This window comes from Chiloscyllium plagiosum, unplaced genomic scaffold (genome assembly GCF_037043375.1).
Source record: "Chiloscyllium plagiosum isolate Xiang-an unplaced genomic scaffold, Cpla_swu_hap1 HiC_scaffold_33, whole genome shotgun sequence".
Lineage (NCBI taxonomy): Eukaryota > Metazoa > Chordata > Chondrichthyes > Orectolobiformes > Hemiscylliidae > Chiloscyllium > Chiloscyllium plagiosum.
In genome coordinates, this window is record NW_028270171.1 from 19,335,466 (window position 1) to 19,353,794 (window position 18,329).

General features: G+C 46.4%; 2 non-coding genes across 2 annotated transcripts; both read right to left on the reverse strand.

The window, feature by feature from the left end:
- Positions 1 to 9,071: 9,071 nt before the first annotated feature.
- Positions 9,072 to 9,158, reverse strand: trnastop-uca (transfer RNA opal suppressor (anticodon UCA)). Its single transcript has one exon. It is a non-coding gene; the product is annotated as a tRNA-Sec (tRNA).
- Positions 9,159 to 12,971: 3,813 nt separating this feature from the next.
- On the reverse strand, positions 12,972 to 13,058 carry trnastop-uca (transfer RNA opal suppressor (anticodon UCA)). The gene has a single exon. It is a non-coding gene; the product is annotated as a tRNA-Sec (tRNA).
- Positions 13,059 to 18,329: the final 5,271 nt, after the last annotated feature.

Below are 18,329 nucleotides of genomic sequence, written 5' to 3' on the forward strand. Positions count from 1 at the left end.
GTTCAATTCCACCTGAGGTGACTGTCTGTGTGGAGGTTGGACATTCTCCCCATGTCTGTTCGGGTTTCCTCTGGGTGCTCTAGTTTCCTCCCACAGTCCAAAGATGTACAGGTTAGGTGGATCGGCCAGGCTAAATTGCCCATAGTGTTCAGGGATGTGTAGGCGAGGGGGATTAACCATGGGGAATGCAGGGTTAGGGGGTTGGGTCCGGGTGGGATGCTCATTGATGTGGACTTGATGGACCAAATGGCCTGCTCCGACGCTATAGAGATTCCATTCTATGATTTGCAGTGTTAAGAGGTGGATGAAGTGAATTTCCCCTGCAGAGAGCTATTATACAGCTGAATAACTTTCATCTTACTGTAACCAGTCCATGATTGTATAAAGCCCCTCCTGCAGGGGGTTTCCGAAGCCCTTGTGCTTCCATATTGTCTAGAATATTTGCACCTCAGGGCTGACAGAGCTCATGAAGGAGCTGACGTCTGGACATTCCTGCTGTCTCACAAAATGCGGAATATTGCACCCACGAGATTTTAGAAGCACAGGAGATAAGTATACTGTCTTCATTGGAATGGACAAAGTTAAATATCACACAACACCAGGTTATAGTCCAACACGTTTAATTGGAAGCACAAGTTTTCGGAGCGCTGCTCCTTCATCAGGTGATTCGAAAAGCTAGTGTACTTCCAATTAAACCTGTTGGACTATAACCTGGTGTTGTGTGATTTTTAACTTTGTATACCCCAGTCCAACACCGGCATCTGCAAATCATTGGAATGGGGCATCATAACAAATGGACCTGCCCACCCTAGCTTCTTGTTGTATAGCCGACATCCATAAGCTGAGGAGTTGCTTGATTGCAGCAAATTCGTTCTCAGGAATCCCAGACTGAGGGTGTCTGCCACTCTCTCAGACTTCGCTCCTCCTGACTGACTTGCAGGTCCCAAGTTGGATATTGCAGCTTCCTTGCTTAGTTCAGCAGCTCTCCTGCTTCATCCCACTGCAAGCCTTCAGTTTCCACCTTACTTCCTCGATTTAAAGAAAGGGGGTTGGGGGAGGGGGGTGGGGGGTGGAGATGAACAAGATGCAAATGTAATTCAAATCTCTGCAAAATAGCAACCCACAATATAGAGTTAGTGAAAATGTATGACCCCTGCAAACAGCTATTAGATTTTCTTGTCAGGGAGCTGGTTATGCTGGAAGCTTATTGTGTTCCAGCATTTGGTCCCCAGCATCTGCCACAGCTTCCTTTAACCGTAAGAAATTATTTTTCATTAACCACCACCACTGTTTTTAATTAGATTTGGCTGTGCAGTATATTGTTGTAATAAATTGTGTCTCAGTGTATTAATTTTAACCTAGGCAGAAACTGAAGAAAATGTTTACAGTACACTGATAATGAAAGCCTTTTGAGTAATCTGTTCATTGTGTACAGTTATGTCTATATAGAGCTTGTAAATCTGAGGCCATTAGTCTTCCAGACAAAGGGACTGAGTGTTTGGAATTTACAATGCTTAAGATACCGTTCTGATCTGCACTGGTGGAAAGTGAGATACTCGAGGTTGTGGATTCTAATAGCCTGAATACTGACTAATGGTTTGTTACCTTCAACTTGTATCGATGATGAACAAAAAGTGATTAAAATGAGGAAAGAAGGCATTTCATTTATAGAGTGTGTTTTGCCACCACTGAAAGTCTCAGACTGCTGTGCCAGTCATTAAAATACTTTTAAAGTATGATCACTTTTCTAATGTGGAGAATGTGGTCACACAAAAGACTGCCACAAGCAGCAAAATGAGCTAATGAGCACATCATCTGTTTCACAGGACGGTTCTCGTGCAGCAGGAAATTGTTGATCCCACTGCACGGCTGCACCAGCTCTCTGAATGAGTATTTCACTTCGTTCCATTCTCCCGTCTTCCCTGCCCCATGACCCTACATATCGTTCCTGTTCAAATTACGGTTTAACGCACTTCTAAATGCCTCGATTAGACCTGCCTCCTCCCCACTCACAGTGTATTCCAGACCCGAACCTATTGTTGTATGAAAAAGACTTTCCTCATGTTGCTTTTGCTTCTCTTCCTAATTGCATCAAAATTGTGCTCTCCTTGTTCTCGGTCATTGTATGAATTTGAGCAGTTTCTCCCCATCTACGCTTTCCAGGCCTCTGGGGACTTTGAATACTTCAATCAGATCTCCTTCCAGCCTTCTCTTCTCTAATCTATCTTCACTACTGAGGCTCCTCATCCCTGGAACCGTTCTCACAAACCTTTTCTGCACTCTCTTCAATGTGCTCACATCCTTCATAGCATGTGGTAGCCACACTGGATGCGATACTCCAACTGAGGTTGAATTTGTGTCTCACAGATACTGAGGACTGCAGATGCTGGGAAGTTAGAGTCGATGAAGTGTGGAGCTGGAAAAAGCATGGCAAGTCAAACAGCATCAGAAGAGCAGGGGAGGTGACGTTTCAGGTTGGAACCTTTAATCAGAAGTGTCTTATATGAGGTTAACATGAGCTCCTTGTTTTTATACTCTTTGCCTCTGTTACTATGTACAGGACATGTCCACTGCTCTTCTTTCAAGTAATACCACAAGTCTTAGTTTTCACCCAAACAGGCAGATGGGGAGAGCTTCAGTTTAACATCTAACCAGAAGGAAGCATCGCTGCCAATACAGTGCTAGATTCTTCAACTTGAGTTTTGTGCTTAAAGCTTGGAGTGAGGCCCCTTCAAGCCTGTTCCACCATTCAATGAGATCATAGCTGATCTGCACCTGACTCCTTCTACCTGATCTTGGCCCATTTACCTTAATAACTTAATGTATTTATCTCAGATTTAAAACTAACAACTGTTACAGCATCCACTGCCGTTGATGGAAGAGAGAGTTCCAAACCTGTACTACCCTTTGTGTGTCGAACTGCTTCCTAACATGTCCCCTGAAAGCTCTGGTCCTAATTCTCAGACAATGCATCGTAGTTCTAGAATCCCAACCAGGAGAAAGAGTTTATCTTTATCTGCATGGTCTTTTCCTGTTAATATTTTGAATGGCTACTTTGTGTCTATCCTCATCAAGGAGGAAGATGTTGCCAAAGAAGACTGAAGGCAACTGTGTAAACTCTGTCAATTGTCATCAAAAAACCCCATCTGGTTCACTAATTTCCTTCAGGCAAGGAAATCTACTGTCCTTCACTGGCCTAGACATGATTCCAGACCAATTTGTTTGGCTCTTAGCTGGCCTCAGGGTAATGAATGCTCACCCATCCAGTATCATCTCATTCTGACTCAGATATGAGAGTGGTATCAATGAACAAAGACATTAAATAAACGGTCCAAAAAAAATAACTGGCATTGCCACATGAACTGAGTCCCTATGCACTGGAAGCGTAACACATCTTAGCCTCAGTATTGTTTGAAAAGTACAAGGTTGTTACACCATGAGCTGCTATGAAGGTAAGCTGCAAATTTCCACTCTTCACACTCCAAAGTGGATTAACTCTCCGTAACCAAAACAACCGTCAAGGAGGAAGGTCAAAATAAAATAAACTGGTTTGGTATTTTCCTTTCATGGGTGGTCCTTGCTTTAACCTGTGCTTCTTGAACATCCTACAGACAGTTTTAGATTACTTACAGTGTGGAAACAGGCCCTTCGGCCCAACAAGTCCACACCGATCCACAACCCACCCATACCCCTAACACTACGGGCAATTGAGCATGGCCAATTCACCTAACCTGCAAATCTTTGGACTGTGGGAGGAAACCAGAGCACCTGGTGGAAACCCACACAGACACGGGGAGAATGTGCAAACTCCACACAGTCAGTCGCCTGAGTCGGGAATTGAAGCCAGCTCTCTGACGCTGTGAGGCAGCAATGCTAACCACTGTGCCACCATGCCACCCACAGATGCCAAGTCATCGAACTCAAGAATTCCTTTCTCAAATACCTCCAGCTCTCACAATTCTCTTCGCTCCTTGAAAAGGCATTGCTTCGACCAAACATTGGCCAAGATTTCCGCATTTGCTCAGGGTGTCCTCCCTTCCTGATTGGTGCCATGTAAATAAGGCATGACTCCAAGAGAGTTGCTTTAGTGCCCAGGAGTTGAAATCCTGAGAACTGTAGCACAAAGATCCATCCATGTAGTCTCTTTGGTGAGGCCACACTTCAAGTATTGTGTTCAATTCTGGTTGCCACACTACAGGAAGGATGGGAAGGTTTTTGGAAAGGTTGTTGACGAGGCTTATCAGGATGCTGCCTGAATTAGAGGGTATGAGCAATAAGATGAGGTTGGAAAAACTCGGGTTGTTTTATCTTGAGCGGCGGAGGCTGAGGGGAGACTTTGATAGGGGTCTATAAAATTATGACATCCATAGATAGAGTTGATGGTCAGAATCTTTTTCCCAGAGTTGAACTGTCTAATACTAGGTGACATGTATTTAAGGTGAGGTGGGGGGAGAATTAAAAGGAGACTTGAGGGGCAAGTTTTTACACAGACAGAGATGGGAGTTTAGAATGCATTGCCAGGGTGGTCATGGAGGTAGATACAATAAAGACATTTAAAGGACTTTTAGATAAACACATGAATATGCAAGAAATAGAGGGATATGGACCAAGGCAGACAGAAGGAATTAATTTCATTTGGTGTCATGTTCGACACAGTGTTGTGGGCTAAAGGGTCTGGTCCAGTGCTGCACTGTTCTATGTTCTATGTTCCACAGGAGACAGTTATCACTTTGGCTGTGCATGGACAGGATGAGGAATGGCCAGCACTCATCAGCAATCCTGTGCTGTTTGAAATATCTTACGAATTAAAGGGTGGAAAGACACATTAGGAAGGATCGTGTTCAAATTCAAAATATGGGGAGTGGAGATCTCATTGAAGCCTATAAAATTATGACAAATGCGATGCAGGAATGATGTTCTCCCTGGCTGGCAGTTCTAGAACAATAGGCCACAGCCTCAGGACGCGGAATGGACCATTTAAGGGTGAGATGAGGAGAAATGTCTTCACTCAGAGAGTGGTGAACCTGTGGAATTCTCTACCACAGAAAGCCATGGAGGTGAGGTCACTGAATATATTTAAGAAAGGAATGGATAGATTTCTAGAAGCCATATGCTTCAAGAAGTACAGGAGAGAGTGGGAACTTGGTGTTGAGTTATAGAATGAGCCATGATCATATTGAACGGGGCTCAATGGGCCAACTGGGCCCTGCTCCTATTTCCCGTTCCTGGGTTTCGAGGAAGGAGCAGTTCCTTCCCCCAGGATCCAAATAAGAAACACATGCTGTTATTCAGCAGCACTCCTGACCACAGGGCATTTACGGACTCGATGGGCCAAATGGCCTACTTCCCCTCCTCTCTTCTGCATTTATAGCCAATTAGATGTGTATTGCTGTCCTGTAGGAAACACAGCAACCAATTTGCACGCATCAAACATCCACAAGCAGCAATGCTCAGATACTTCTATTTCTGAGATGTTGATGGAGGGATAAGTTCGCTAAAACTTCCGTTCTCATTATCACATTTTGGGACTGTTTAGATTCACCTAAAAAAAGCAGATAAGGCCCTTGGTTCAATGTCTTATCTGAAAGGCAGCATCTCCAACAGTGCAGCTGTCCATCAGTACCGCACTGGAATATGTGTAGTGAAGTCAGCCAAGTGGGCCTCAAAAATAGGGGTTCCCTGAGTGGGGCTGTTAACCTGGTCTACTCAGGGAGCCCTGGTTGATAGATATAAACAGGAGTGTCAAAACATTGACTGGAATGAGGAATATTCCACGTAGCCTGCTTGCTGCTTCCCTGCTTCCTGTAAAGACTTTGTTCCAGTTTCTCCATCTCCATTGCATCTGTTTTGATGATGCCAACTTTTAAAAGGAAGCCTCCAAAATGTCCACCTTCTTCCTCAATCGAAGATTCCCCATCATTGCTTGACGGGACCCTCAGCCAGGTTGGGCCCATCTCCCACACTTCAGCCCTTAGCCCTTCTCTTCCCTTCCACAACAGCGATATGGTCTCCCTTGTCCTCACCTACCATCTCACCAGCATCCACATCCAGAAGATCATTAGCACGATTTCCGCCACCTACAGCAGGATGCCCCCAACAGTCACATACTCTCTTTCCCTCCCTTGCCAGCCTTCTGCAGGGACCCTTCCATCTGGAACACCTGGTATACTCTCCATTACCACTAACATCACCCCACAGCCCCAGGACAGAATGGCAGAAAGTGTAACACTTGTGCATTTACTTCCTCCCTCCTCAGTATTCAAGGGCCCAAACATACCTTCCAGGTGAACCAGCACATTTACCTGCCCTTCACTCAAATCTAGAATACTGCATTCATTGCTCAAAATGTGGCCTCCTCTACATTGGCGAAACCAAGCATAGACTGGGTTAGTGATTCATAGAACACTGCGTTCTGTCCACAGAATTAACCCATGTTTCCAGTCGCCTGCCACTTCAACGCCCCAGCCTGTTCCCAGGCCCACATCTCTGTCTTAGGCTTGCTGCTGTGCTCCAGCGAAGCTCAGGACAAGCTGGAAGAACAGCACCTTATTTTCCACTTGGGAACTCTAAGCCTTCTGGACTCAATATCGAGTTGAACAACTTTAGGTCTTGCGTCCCTTTCCCCAAACTTTCCCCCATCCCCACACACCAGGCCTTGTCATTACAGGGGCTGATGCCACACACAGCCCATTGTCAGCTACTAATAGTCTCCATTAGCAGCAACTTGTTCCCCTAAGCTGGTCTATATTCATTCCTTTGTCCATCCATTTGTTTTTCTCTCCCTTTTGGCTTCACCTCTGCCTAAAGTTTATCCCTCCCCTCTCCCCTCATCTTCGACATTAAAGCCAAACTTTTCCTAGTTACCATCAGTTTTGAAGAAGGGTCTATGACAATGCTGTCACTTTGACAGGTTATTTCGTCCTGGTATTTTTTTAAGAGAGGTTGGAATGCTGACATGGAGAGGCGTCTCTAAGAAAATAAACAAATTGTGAGGCCTTGGGGTTTTATTTTTAAAAGTTGGAACAATGGAAGCAGTCTGGCTGTGGCCAGCCCTTCTAGTTTTCTTTTAGTTTTTAGGTTTAGTTTTAAACAGAAACTACTGGCGTCTCAAAAGAGCTAGATTAGATTCCCTACAGTATGGGAACAGGCCATTTGGCCCAACAAGTCCACACTGACCATTCAAAGAGAAACCCACCAGACCTATTCCCCCTGACTAACCTAACACTCTGGGTAATTCGGCATGACCAATTCACCTGGCTTGCATACCTTTGGATTGTGGGAGGAAACCAAAGCAAGCCCATGCACACACAGGGAGAATGGGCAAACACCACACAGGCAGTCACCTGAGGCAGGAATCAAACCCGGGGCCCTGCTGCTGTGAGGTAGCAGTGCTAACCACTGAGCCACCATGCTATCCAAGCTGGCAGCTTCAGTGACTGTCCCCTAGCAGCTACTTTCTCTGAATTTTCTCTTGATTTTGTTTCCTCTTAGATTGGAGAACTGCATTTGAGATTCTGCTTCAGAATTTGTCATTTTGGTCAAGGGGTGCGTTTATGGGATGTTCTTATATCGAACAGTTAATTAGTAATAGTTACTGTGTCTATTATTTGTTTGGTTTGCCAATAGTTAAGTTATTCTAAATTCCTCTTTCCTTACTTTTTATTTTAACAATAGTGTTTAAATAAATTGTTTTCCTTGACTTTGAGTAGTTTTGACAAGTTGCATTGCATCTGGAATATGGCACTTCACAGCTACCTCGAAAATGAGAGAACGTTAGGGTCTAGGCTACCTTGTATATTGAGGTGGTCTGATCTGGTCCATAACAGGACACAGAACTCGAAACGATAAGTATGATTTCTCTTCACGGGTGCAGCCCAGGATTGGGCGAGAAATGGGTAAACCATGAGCGGAAGAAATAGAGTGGACAAGGAGAAACTCTTCCCATCGTAAAAGGTCCAAGAACGAGACATCATAGATGGGGATGGGTGATGGAAGAGAAAACATTTTCGCTGAGCGAGTAGTTATGGTACGAAATTAACTAATTGGGAGTGCAGTGGAGACAAGTTCAAAGGAGGCATTCAAGAGAACATTGGATGATTAGCTGGATAGAAATAGTGAGCAAGGTTATGGGGGGAAAAGGCAGGAGAGTGGACCTAGGGAATGATGCTGGTTTGAAAGCCTATTGCAGCCAAGATGGCCTCCTGTCACACCATAACAATTTTGTGATTCAGCAATGACGAGATGGAGAAGGGTGACCAATTTTCTTTTGTTGACCCAGAGTGAAATGGGATAAGCCAGATGGAGTGTGCGTAGCTACGATAAAGTTGACACAATCAGAGGGCAGCACTGCTGGGATTGCTGAGGTGGGTCACAAACTATGCTGTGTCTGAATTGGGAGGCCAGAACTGGAAGGTAAAATATTTAGGGCTGAAACGATAAGGCCCATTGAACTAGGCGGGGAGATGCCTCACTGTTGATCATTGTGGCTGGAATGTAACATTTTTCACTGCGGATCCCTACTCCTGATCTTAGGAATTCAGCCCTGATGATCTCCTGGCCTGGCAGAGAGAGGTCAACTCCTTTGTTATGGAAGCTCCAGTGATGAGGTGGGGGAGGAGCAGTCAGACACAAGAGAACACGACCTACTCTTGCCGATGGCTTCGCTGGTGGATACGGTAATCTGGGCAGGAATGGGGCAATGTCACTGGAAACCCTGCCCCACCTCTTAGTCTGATTCCTGACAAAGAGATTACGCTCAAAACATCAAATCTCGTGCTCCTCGGATGCTGCCTGACCAGCTGTGCTTTTCCAGTACCACACTCTTTGATCTCTTATTTTCAAACTGCCCCTCCTGTTCCTGTCCCCACCTCAGAGAAAGTGAACCCAACTCTCTGCCGTGAACCCAACAACAGCATCCTTGCTTCATGTGTAAAGAAGTCGTTCTGATGTTTGCTCTTAAATCACGAGTATAATCTTAACAAAATGCCCCTCTTAATTCTCTGACAAATAACACTCCTGAGCCAACCTTTAAACATCTGACACAAGTTAGGCACAAGCCCCTATGTGCACTGCGCCTGGAAGGTGGAATTGAACCATTCTGTCTCTAGATAGCTACAGGTTTGAAACCTGCACCCTACACCACTAGCAATCATCCAGGCATCATGCATGTGTGGAGGGAGTTTCATGGTCACGGGCAGACGGGTCTATCCGCTCAAGGATAGATTACCTGTTTGTGTCCCGAACGCTCTCAGTCAGATCCACCGACGTCAAGCCGGTGTTCTTCTCTGACCACTGCCTCCTGCTGGCCGACTGTCACCTACAGGACGAGCAGCGGGCTGGTAAGGGAACGTGGAAGCTGAACACAAAGCTGTTGACCCCGGGAAACATTGAGGAGCTCAAGAGGGACTATGCAGGTTGGAGAACCATGAAGCCCCTCTTTGAGTCCCCAGTGGACTGGTGGGAAACAGTAAAAGGGAACATCAAGAGGTTCTTCATCCTCAAAGGTGTTCAGGAGGTGAGAGAGAGGCGGGAAAAACTGTCCCAGCTCCAGGAAAGTATGCAGAACCTGCTCCTGCTGCAGACGATGGGGGTGGATGTCACGGAGGACCTCAAGGAGGTGAAGGGCCAGCAAGCCTCGCTCTTTGCCTCGGAGGCCTCCAAGATAATCTTCCGGTCCAGGGTCTGCTCGGTGGAGCAGGATGAGACATGCTCACGTTTCTTCTTCCAGAAGGTGCACAAAGGGAGCTCTGTGCTCAGCAGCCTGAAGGAAGAAGATGGCTCGATAACGTCATCTCAGGCTGACGTCATGAGGATCAGTAAATCCTTCTATGCCAGTCTGTATGACGCGAAGCCGACCGACAGCGTGGCCTCCCAGTCGTTCCTGTCCTCTATCACGGAGGTCTTAGACGACAGAACACGGGAGAGGCTGGACCAGCCGCTATCTCTGGACGAGCTGACCAAGGCCCTCGAGTCCTTCGAAAAGAATAAAACTCCCGGAAGCGACGGCTTACCGGTCGAGCACTATTCCGCTCTGTGGGACTTGATTGGCCAGGACCTGTTGGAGGTGTATGTCAGTATGCTTCGGGCAGGTACCATGAGTGAATTCATGAGGAAAGGCATCATCACCCTCATCTACAAGCAGAAGGGAGAGAGGGAGGAACTCAGAAATTGGAGACCAATCTCACAGTTGAATGCAGATTACAAAATTCTGTCAAAAGTAATCGCCAACCGGGTCAGGTCTGCTCTGGGGTCGGCGATTCACCCTGACCAAACCTGTGCTGTACCGGGTAGGAAGATCACTGAAAGTCTCGCACTCCTCAGGGATACGATCGCCTACGTGCAGTACCGAGGGTTGGACACCTGCCTGAACAGCGTGGACCAGGAGAAAGCCTTTGACAGGATATCACACCCGTGTATGAGAGATGTTCTCTCCAAAATGGGCTTTGGGGAGGGAATCTGCAATTGGATCAGACTGCTCTACACCAACATTGTCAGTGCAGTCTCAATCAATGGGTGGGAATCAGATAGCTTCCCAGTCAGATCTGGAATCAGGCAGGGCTGCCCTCTCTCTCCTCTGACTTGTTTGTGTGCTGCATAGAGCCATTTGCTGAGTCCATCAGGAAGGACGCGAGCCTGAGAGGGGTGACTATTCCTGGCAGTGGGGGCCTGCAGGTCAAGGCCTCCCTGTACATGGATGACGTCGCCGTTTTCTGCTCGGATCCGCTGGCCATGCACAGACTCATGTGCATATGTGACCAGTTCAAATGGGCCTCGGGGGCCAAGATCAACCGAGGCAAGAGCGAGGCCATGCTCTTCGGGAACTGGGCCGACCAATCCTCGATCCCCTTCACCGTCAGGACCGACCACCTGAAGGTGCTGGGTATTTGGTTCGGAGGGGCTGGGGCATGCCCCAAGTCTTGGGAGGAGCGTATCAGCAAAGTGAGGCAGAAACTGGACAGATGGAAGCTATTTTTGAAATAATGTTTTACAAAAATGTGGAGGGTGCTTTATATAAAACAGAAGTAATTAGATTACCTACAGTGTGGAAACAGGCCCTTTGGCCCAACAACCCTCCAAAGAGGAACCCACCCCCCTATACTTACCCCTGACTAATCCACCTAACACTACATACAATTTAGCATGACCAATTCACCTAACCTGCATCTGTTGGGATTGTGGGAGGAAACCAGAGCACGCAGAGGAAACACACGCAGACATGCACAATCTCCACCCAAGACAGGAATTGAACCAGGACTCCTAGTACTAACCACTGAGCCACCACTGCACCCCACATTGCAGCACATTATATTTAGGGTTAATAGATAGCCAGTGTGAACCAACTGGTTCTCAATATTGCATCCACGTTCGTGTTCCGTGTTACCATTATACACATTTATGTTGAGAACTGGTATTAAATAAAACTGTGATTATCTTCAAACTTTCGTGGATTAGTAATGCAAATGAAGAACATTAGCTGACATTTCTGCTACATCCAAAGGGATGGCACCACCGGACCCATATTCCCCTCCCCTCACTTATCAGCCGTCCACAAGGACCATTCCTTCCGGGACACCCTGGTGCACGCCTCCTTCACATCCAACACACCCAACCCATCCTCAGTCCCACAGAACATTCTCCTGCAATCACAGAAGATGCTACATCTGCCCACTTACTTCCTCCCTCCTCACCATCTAAGGTCCCAAATACACCTTCCAGGTGAAGCAGTGCTTTACTTGCACATCCCACAGTCTCGTCTACTGCTTTCTCTGCTCACAATGTGGTCTCTGGTACATGAGGGAAACAAAGCACAGACTTGGTGACCGTTTTGTAAAACACCTACAACCTGTCCGCAAAGAAGACCCTGAGCTTCCAGTTGCCTGCCACTACAACACCCCACCCTGGTCCATGGCCAACATCTCTGTCTCAGACTTGCTGCAGTGCTCCAGCGAAGCTCAGCACAAGCTGGAACAACAGCACCTCATTTTTCATTTGGGAACCCTGCAGCATTCAGGACTTCTTACTGAGTTCAACTATTATAGGGCTTGAGCACCTTTCCCCAAGCTTTCCCCCACCCCCATACACCAGGCCTCGTCATTAAATGAGCTGCTACCACACACAACCCATTATCAGGGAATCATTCTCCCAGGCTGGTCTTTATTCACTCTTTCATCTGTCTAACTGTTTTTTTCTCTCTCTTGGGTTCTATGTCCATTTATCCTTTAATTCTCCTGCTTCCCGTCTCCCTATCTACTGCGTAAAAACTATACTCAATCGAGGTGTCATCACTTCTGAAGAAAGGTCACTGGATCGAAAGCTTTAACTCTGATCTCTCTTCACAGATGCTGCCGGGATTGGGTGAGGGATAGGCAAAGGAGAAAGTGAGGATTGCAGATGCTGGAGATCAGAGTCGACAGTGTGGTGCCAGAAAAGCAGGAATTTCTGATGGAAAGTAAAACGTTTAGGACTGTAACATTAAGACCTATTGAACCAGAATGGGTGACACCTCGTTGTTGATCTTTCTGGCTGGAATGTGACATTTTTCATTGCAGATCCTGGTTTTGGACTTGAGGAATTCGACCCTGATGATGTCCTGGCCTGCCCTAAAGAGGGGTTAACTCCATTGACATGGTAGCACCAGTGATGAGGTGAGCACAAGAGAACACGACCTATGCTTGGGGACAGCTTCCTTGGTGGGTATGGTCACTCTGGGCAGGAATGGAGCAATGGCACAGGAAACCATGCCACATCTCAGTTCAAACTGCCCCTCCTGTTCTTGTCTCCACCACAAGGAAGTGAACCAAAGTCTCTGCTGTACCAAAGTGCATCCTTGCTTCATGTGTAAGGAAGTGGATTTGATGTTTGCTCTTAAATTATGTGAGTATAACCTTAACAAACTACCCCTTTAAATCATTTGATAAATAACACACTTGAGGTGACCTTGAATCATCTAGCACAAATCCCTACTCACGCTGCACCTGGAAGGTGGAATTGAACCACTCTGTTGCTAGACAGCAGCAGGTTTGAAGCTTGCATCCAAGACCACTGGGAATCAGCCAGGAATTAGGCAAACATGGAGAGAGTCTTATATAAAAGTGAGGAAAGTGCAACACTTTATATTCAGGGTTAGTAGATAGTCTGTCATCCAACCAGTTCTCAATATTACGTTCAGGTTCATGTTCCAAGATGCCAATATTTTCCATTTATGTTAAACACTGATATGAAATAAAAATGTGATTAGCTTCACAGTTTTATGGGTTAATAATGCAAATGAAGATCATTAGACAACACTTCTGCGACCTCCGGAGAGATGCCGCCACCAGACCCATATTCCCCTCCCCTCTCCGTTCACATAGACCGTTCCCTTCGGAACACGCTGGTGCACTCCCAACACACCCACCCCACCCACAGACCCACTGGACATTCCCCTGCAACCACAGAAGGTGCTACATCTGTTCTTTTAACTTCCTCCCTCCTCACCATCTAAGATCCCAAATACACCTTCCAGGTGAAGCAGCACTTTACCTGCACATCACACAATCTTATCTACTGCTTTCTCTGCTCACGATGTGGTCTCCGGTACATTAGGGAAATAAAGCACAGACTCGGCGACCGTTCTGTTGAACACCGACATCCTGTCCACAAAGCAGACCCTGAGCTTCCAGTTGCCTGTCACTTTAATACCCCACCCTGGTCCCTGGACAACATCTGTGTCTCAGACTTGCTGCAGTGCTCCAGCGAAGCTCAGCACAAGCTGGAAGAACAACACCTCATTTTCAATTTGGGAACCCTGCAGCATTCAGGACTTGCTATTGAGTTCAACAATTTGAGGGCTTGAACTCCTTTCCCCAAGCTTTCCCCCACCCCCACACACCAGGCCCTGTCATTACATGGGCTGGTACTACACACAACCTATTGTCAGCGACTTATTGTCCCCATTAGAAATGAATCATGCTCCCAGGCTGGTCTTTCAGATAACAATTCTTGATTCGTTGACTGATAGATGGAGAAGGGTGACCAATTTGCCTTTGGTGACCTTGAGTGGAAAGGAATAAGCCAGATGGAGTGGGTGTGGCTTCGATTAAGTTGACCAAATCAGAGGATAGCACCGCTGTGAGTGCTGAGGCAGGTCACAAACTATGCGGGTGTGTGAATTGGGAGGCCGGTGCTGGAAAGTAAAATATTTAGGGCTAAAACAATATGGCCAGTTGAGCTATGAAGGGATTTGCCTTGCTGTTGATTGTTTCAGATGGATTGCAACATATTTTCACTGCAGATGCGTGTTTATGACCTTGGAAAATCTGTTCTGATGATCTTCTGGACTGGCTGAGAGAAGTCAACTCCACTTTAAAGCAGCACCAGTAATGAGGTGGGGGATATGGATCTGGACACAAGAGATTCTGACCTACTCTTGCTGATGACTTCCTCGGTGGGTACGGTCAATCTGGGCAGGAATGGAGCTGTGTCACAGGAAACCATGCCACCTCTTTGTTCAAACTGTCCCTGCTGTTCTTGCACCCATCTTAGAAAAACACAAATCAACTCTCTGCCATATCAAACCTCATCTTTGCTTTGTGTGTAAAGAAATGGTTTTGATGTTTGCTCTTAAATCATGAGTAAAATCTTACCAAAATGCCCCTGTCAATCCTCTGACAAATAAAACTACTGAGCCAACCTTTAATCATCTGACACAAGTTAAACACAAGCCCCAACAAGGTGGAATTGGACCACTCTGTCACTAAACAGCTACAGGTTTGAAGCCTGCACCCTAGACCACTAGGAATCATCCAAGCAGCAAGTATGGGTGGAGAAAATCTTATATAGAACAGAGGAAATTGAAATACTTTAAACTCAGGGTTAGTAGATAGTCAGTCTCATCCAACCAGTTCTCAATATTCCATGCAGGTTCATCTAACACATTATCAATATTTTCCATTGATTTTAAAACTGTCTTTAAATAAAATTGTGATTATCTTCACAATTTAATGGATTAATAATGCAAATGAGGATCATTAGACAACATTTCTGTGATCTCCAAAGGGATGCCACCACCAGACCAATATTCCAATCCCCTCCATTGTCAACTGTCCACAAGGACCATTCCCTCCAGGACACCCTGGTGCACTCCTCATTCACTCCCAACACACCCACCGCATATACAGCCAACAGAACATTCCCCTTCAATCACAGAAGGTGCTACATCTGTCTGTTTACTTCCTCCCTCCCCACCATCTAAGGTCCCAAATACACCTTCCAGGTAAAGCAACGCTTTACCTGCACATCCTACAATCTCATCTCCTGCTTTCTTTGCTCACGATATGGCCCCCTGTACTTTCCAGAAACGAACAACAGACTCAGTAACCATTTTGTCCAACACCTACAACCTGTCCGCAAAGAAGACCCTGAGCTTCCAGTTGCCTGTCACTACAACACCCCACCCTGGTCCCTGGCCAACATCTCTGTCTCAGTCTCGCTGCAGTGCTCCAGCAAAGCTCAGTACAAGCTGGAAGAACAGAACCTCATTTTCTATTTGGAAGTATACAGTACTTCTGATTGAGTTAAACAATTATAGGGCATGAGTACCTTTCCCCAACTCCCACACACTAGGCCTTTTCATTACATGGGCTGCTACCACACAACGCATTGTCAGCGACTAATTGTCTCCATTAGTAGCAAAACATTCTCCCAGGCTGGTCTTTATCCACTCCTTTCTCTGTCCAAATGTTTCTCTCTCTCTTGGGGCTCTATCCCCACCTATCCTTTAATCTTCCTGCCTCTCCACTCCCTTTCTACTGCATAAAAACAATGTTTAATCGAGGTGTCATCACTTCTGAAGAAAGGTCACTGGACCTAAAGCTTTAAACCTGATTTCTCTTCACAGATGCTGTCTGGATTGGGCGAGGGATTGGCAAAGTAGAAATTGAGGATTGCAGATGCTGGAGATCAGAGTCGGGAGTGTGTTGCCGGAAAAGCAAAGCAGGTCAGGTAGCATCCAAGGAGCAGGAGAGTCGATGTTTCGGGCATAAGCTCTTCAACAGGAATTTCAAATGGAAAGTAAAATGTTGAGGACTGTCACAATAAGACCTATTGAACCAAGATGGGATATATCTTGCTGTTGATCGTTCCAGCTGGAATGTGACATTTTTCATTGCGGATCCCTTTTTCTGACCTCGGGAATTCTGCCCTGATGATCTCCTGGCCTGCCAAACCGAGGTCAACTCCATTGACATGATAGCACCAGTGATGAGGTGGGGGTGGACGACCGAACACAGGAGAACTCGACCTACTCTTGGTGACAGCATCTTTGGTAGGTACAGTCAATGTGGGCAGGAATGGAGCAATGTCACAGGAAACCATGCCACCTCTTAGTTCCAATTACCCCTCCTGTTCCACTCCCCACCTCAGGGAAAATGAACCCAACTCCCTGCCGTACCAATTGCATCTTTGTTTTGTGTGTAAAGAAGTGGTTTTGATGTTTGCTCTTAAATTACATGAGTATAACCTGAGCAAAATGCCCCTCTGACAAATGACACTCCTGAGCCAACCTTTAAGCATCAACCACAAGTTAAACACGAGCCCCTACTCACACTGCGTGTGGAAGACGGAATTGAGCCACTCTGTCGCTAGACCGCTGCAGGTTCGAAGCCAGCATCCTAGAGCACTAGGAATCACCCAAGCATTAATCATGGGTGGAGACAGTCTGATATGAAACAGAGGAAAGTCCAATATTTTGTATTCAGGATGAATAGATAGTCAGTGTCTTCCATTCAATTCTCAATATTGCATTCAGGTTTATGTTCCGTCTTACCAATATTTTCCACTGATGTTCAAAACTGCTTTTAAATAAAACTGTGATTATTTTCATCATTTTATGAATTAATAATGCAAATGACAATCATTAGACAACATTTCTGTGACCTCCAGAGGGATGCCACCACCAGACCCATATCCCCCTTCCCTCCCTTGTCAGCCGTCCACAAGGATTGCTCCCTCCGGGACACCCTGGTGTACTCCTCCTTCACTCACAACACACCCACCCCATCCACAGCCCCACAGAACATTCCCCTGCAACCACAGAAGGTGTTACATCTGTCCATTTACTTCCTCCCACCACACCATCCAAGGTCCCAAATACACCTTCCAGATGAAGCAGCACTTTACTTGCACATCCCATAATCTTGTCTCCTGCTTTCTCTGCTCACGATGTGGTCTCTGGTATATTTTGGAAACAAAGCACAGACTGGGTGACTGTTTTGTCGAACACCTACATCCTGTCCGTGAAAAAACCCTGAACTTCCAGTTGCCCGCCACTACAACAACCCCCCTGGCCCCTAGCCAACATCTCTGTCTCAGGCTCACTGCAGTGCTCCAGTGAAGCTCAGAGCAAGCTGGAAGGACAGCACAATATTTTCCATTTGGAAAATGCAGCATTCTGGACTTCTTATCAAGTTCAACAATGTTAGGGTTGGAACCCATTTCCCCAAGCTTTCCCCCACCCCCACACACCACGTCTCTTCATTACATGGGCTGCTACCACACACAACTAATTGTCAGCGACTAATTGTCCCCATTAGCACCTTCTCCCAGGTTGGTCTTTATCCACTCCTTTATCTGCCCAACTGTTTTTCTCTCCTGTGGCTCTATCTCCACCTATCCTTTAATCCTCCTGCCTCCCATCTCCATAATACTGCATAAAAACTATGCTCACTGCCCTGTGACTGAACATTCCAATTTCACCTTCAACTCCATCAAGGTCATGCAGGTACTGGGCCGCCTCCACGGCAAACCATTACCACCCGATGCCTGGAGGAGGAATGCCTCATATTCCATCTTGGGACCCTGTAACCACACAATATAAATGTGGATTTCAACAGCTTCCTAATTTCCACTCCCTCCACATTATCCAAGTCCCAAACCTCCAACTCGGCATGGGTCACCTGACCAGTCCGTCACTTCCCCCAGATGCATCACCTTCTCCCTCACCCTCATCCACCTATCGCTTTTTCAACTACCTTCACACAACCCAACCTCCCTCCCCTATATTCCAGCCCACAACTGTCATTCCTGATGAAGGGCTTATGCTTGAAGCATCGATTCTCCTACTCCTTGGATGCTGCCTGACCTGCTGTGCTTTCCCAGCAACACACTCTCGGCTCTGATCCTCAGCATCTGCAATCCTCACTTCCTCCTTTCTGAAGAAAGGTCACTGGACCTAAAACTTTAAGTCTGATTTCTCTCCACAGATGCTGCCAGGATTGCAGGGGATTAGGTAAACGATGAGCAGGACGAAGAGAGTAGATAAGGAGAAACTCTTCCCACTCGTAAAAGGTGCG